Source organism: Rhinoderma darwinii, chromosome 3 (genome assembly GCF_050947455.1).
Source record: "Rhinoderma darwinii isolate aRhiDar2 chromosome 3, aRhiDar2.hap1, whole genome shotgun sequence".
Taxonomy (NCBI): Eukaryota; Metazoa; Chordata; class Amphibia; order Anura; family Rhinodermatidae; genus Rhinoderma; species Rhinoderma darwinii.
The window spans coordinates 356,545,369-356,549,278 of NC_134689.1; the positions used below are offsets into that span (position 1 = coordinate 356,545,369).

Below are 3,910 nucleotides of genomic sequence, written 5' to 3' on the forward strand. Positions count from 1 at the left end.
TGTTCATGAAAAATAATAATGAGAAAGTTTAGGTTTCCTGTCTTATCTTCCCTAAAATATGCTTTGGACAGTATTAACACTTAGTGTGACAGTAGTAATACATACGCCCGTGTATGGAGTTTAGGGAAAGGTTATGGTGACACTTTCATCCCCAAAAAGGGAAGAGTTGCTAAGAAAAGATCTCTTGTCCCATTGGATGATGGGAACTTGGCACTGAATGTCTGCCATGTAATACTATTTTTCCCCTGCAGTGGCCGCAGGAAAATGTTTGGCTTGCAGTGGCTTCCCCCGCCAAATAAGTCCTCAATGCAAAGACAAAAACCGGATGGTTCGAAAAGCGTAAGCGTGGGAGAGACCTCTTTTACAATTGTTTGCAACACGTTTTAATGGGTTACAAAGATAAATCAAAACTTCATGATTTGATCCTTTTGCTTAATGAGACAATCCCTTTTAAGTATTCAAAGACTAAAAATTACTCAGATTGACCCAGAAATATTTATAGGATTCCATGATGTAGAGACCTTCAGGCAGGGCGTTGCTAGGGTCTTAAAAGATCAGAGGCATAAGCCCCGATACATCCTAATGCTGGACATTCTGTGCTAAATTGCTTTCAAAGTCCTGACGCTACGCGGTGTTAAGACTTTTTATGTGCTGTAGCACAGACCATGCCTGATGTGGCAACCTGAATGGATCCGGGACGAATCCCCTGAGGAGAAAAGAAGACGGAGGAGCGGTGAGTAAAGGCTTTGTTTATATACATACACCCGTTTCTCCATTGCCTTCCACAGCTTTTTAGTTGGGTTCGTTTGCATGTTGCGGACAATTCCGCTGCGGAGCATAGGCTGCGGTGCAGAATTTGGTGTCCGCAGCATACAATGGTTGTTGCGGACGTGTGGCGGACTGGTTGCGGACTCATTGCGGAATTTCTCCATTGACTTCAATGGAGATTCAAAATTCCGCAATGAAGTCCGCAGATGTTATGTAGATGTTATGTGTGCTGTGGAGCGTATTGTTTTTTTAACATGACATTTCTTCATTCTGGCTGGACCTATGTATTTCTAGGTCTACAGCCAGACTGAGGAAGTCAATGGGGCTCCCGTAATTACGGGTGACTACGTGTGTGCACCCATAATTACGGGAGTGTTGCTAGGCGACGTCAGTAAATAGTCACTGTCCAGGGTGCTGAAATCGTTAAGCGATCGGCAGTAACTGTTTCAGCACCCTGGACAGTGACTACCGATCACAATATACATCAACCTGTAAAAAAAATAGAAGTTCATACTTACCAAGAACTCCCTGCTTCTTCCTCCAGTCCGGTTTCCCAGGATGACGTTTCAGTCTAAGTGACGGCTGCAGCCAATCACAGGCTGCAGAGGTCACATGGACTGCCGCGTCATCCAGGGAGGTCGGGCTGGATGCCAAAAGAGGGACGCGTCACCAAGACAACGGCCGGTAAGTGTGAAATTCTTTTACTTTCACTAGGGAAAGTGCTGTCCCTTCTCTCTATCCTGAACTGATAGAGAGAAGGGAAGTACTTTCACCTCAATACGCAACGGCTAGTCCGCATCAATTTAATGCCCATTTTGGGCAGATCCGCAACAGAATCTGCAACGCAGATTCTGTGCGGCATTGATGCGGACAGTTGCGGAAGAATTCTGCCACGTCTGGGCATGCCCTAAAGTGCTATTGAAAGAGGAGCGTAATCCACAGATTCAAAAAAAGAAAACAATGCTCAGCTTTTAGGTTTCTCAAATGGGAAATTGTAAATGTATACGTAAATATTCTGTATATATGTCAAAATAGGAACGCAAGAGGAAATTAAATTAATGATTGTCCATGCGACAGCTATTATGCTGAATTTCAGGGACTAAAGGTGGTGGGGATCATTCTGTAACCCCTGCCTTATTCTACCCATTGTGATGGGACAGAGTGCCGTTGTACAGCACCCCAAATTGGGGTTAAAGGCTGTTGCTGGGGAGAGCCCTGTCACTCAGCTGCATTCTAGCTCTCAGGGACTAAGGAATGGGTCAACACCACTAGCGAACCCATTCTAAAAACTCCAGTTCTTCGAACTTCAGCTTTGCCCCCCCCTGTCCTAAATGCTCATAGGCATCTTAATTGCCATTACAACCATTGTTTGTTTTTTTTTAAATTGCTGTGCATGAACATGCCACTTTCTGGTGTAAAATGTGATGTGCCATGGTGACTCCGCCCTTTTTGAAAGCTACACCCTATTATTTAAAAATGCTTGGTGCGGCGTAAAAGTTGTAAAAGTCACACATTTTTGCGCAAAACAGTTCTGCGCCTAAATTTGCAACATTTTTTTACAGAACAATAGTGCCGAATACCCACATAATAAATTAGGGTCCTTGGATGTGAATCCCATCTCAAGTGAAGCACCTTCCTTACACAATGAATGTCTGACAGTATGAAATGAGAGTAGGAAACATGTTCCTAATATATTGTGTAATAATTGATATAAAATATTAATTTAAGGCTTACGTGCTACATTGTAATTGCTAATGGTATCATAATTTCATAGTAAATGTTGGAAACCAGCAGTGCTGCCTCTGGGGGAAGCGTTAATTGAGGTCTATCAAGGAATCATACAGGCCAAATAAATGTAAAGATGTAATTTCCATTGTGAACCTTGTGTGTGAGTGTGCGGCCCAGAGTCTCTCCTCCAGGCTACACAGCTGCAAATGGCTTTTTCTACTACATTTTATTAGCCATCATGTTAAGTAACAGATATATGAGCTAGGATCCACACTGTATTGTGCTACTATATACAGCCATCAGTTTCAATTGTGCAATTTGAAACCTAATGATCAGATCTCTGATTTCCCACCCTAGGAGTACATTAAAGATATAGCAGAGCTGAGTTTGTCATTAGCCATGAGTGATTGGAAATTTATATCACAGTGTGGTATCTATTGTTTTACAAGTAATCCTACTGTTATTAGCTTAAAGAGGGGCTTTAGGGGAACGCCGGAACAGAGCCCTAGCGCAGATGTGAACGAAGCCTAAGGAAGGAGACATCTATACGTACACCTGCCTGGTTCCTTCAGTATCTCACTTCATATTGAATGTGGATAAGATACTCCATACCTATTGTTGTACAGCAGAGTTTCTCAACGTTTCTAAACGAAGTACTATGATCAGACACTGTGTTAAACCTATTAAAAGCACAGCATAAGTAGTGTGAATACCCACTAGAGACATGACATGTACTCTATGCGGTATATGTACCACAGGCTGAATACTAGATCCTAGAAGATCTGCCTATAGCAACTCACCTGGGGCATATCCTGGCTCTCTGCAGTTGGTTGTACCAGTCTCCTACCTGATAAAATATATAGTAATAAAAGGGTCTTGGCTTTTGGATTTTGTGTAAAAACATTTTTGAATTAGCCACAGGATAGATTGAGGCGAGTGACTGGAAAATTAATTCACTCACAGAAAATTTAAGAAAAATAGCAGAATTTTTAATAACATACTTCCATTTTTTTCCACCAATAACAGCTACATACATTACCATCATACAGGCAATTATATGCTGTTTGGCAGTGGCGGATCCCCATATGGGCGTTTCGGGCGGTCGCCCGGGGCCCAAGGCTTGCAGGGGGGCCCATAGCTTCCCACACCGCACACAAGTGAAACAAAACTCTCCAGGGCTGCTGCTGCCGGCCGCATTCTAGAGGCGGGGGGAATGTGCAGGGGGAGTCAATTGCGGCCAGGGAACAGGGGCACAGCACATCAGCTGTAGAGAGCAGACTGTCAGAGATTGTGATTGGCAGGTGCTGGAGTCTCCCTGACAGTCTGCTCCTCTGTGCTGCTGTGCACTGTCCCTCCTGTCTAAACCTCCAGCAGCTGCCTGATAACGGCAAAACTGAAACTAGAGGGTGAAGGA

At 43.7% G+C, this 3,910-nt stretch overlaps 1 protein-coding gene across 2 annotated transcripts in view; it reads left to right on the forward strand.

Moving 5' to 3' along the window:
- Positions 1–3,910, forward strand: part of LRRTM4 (leucine rich repeat transmembrane neuronal 4) — a 646,186-nt gene that overhangs the window by 228,757 nt on the left and 413,519 nt on the right. The gene's annotated exons all lie outside the window — the stretch shown is intronic.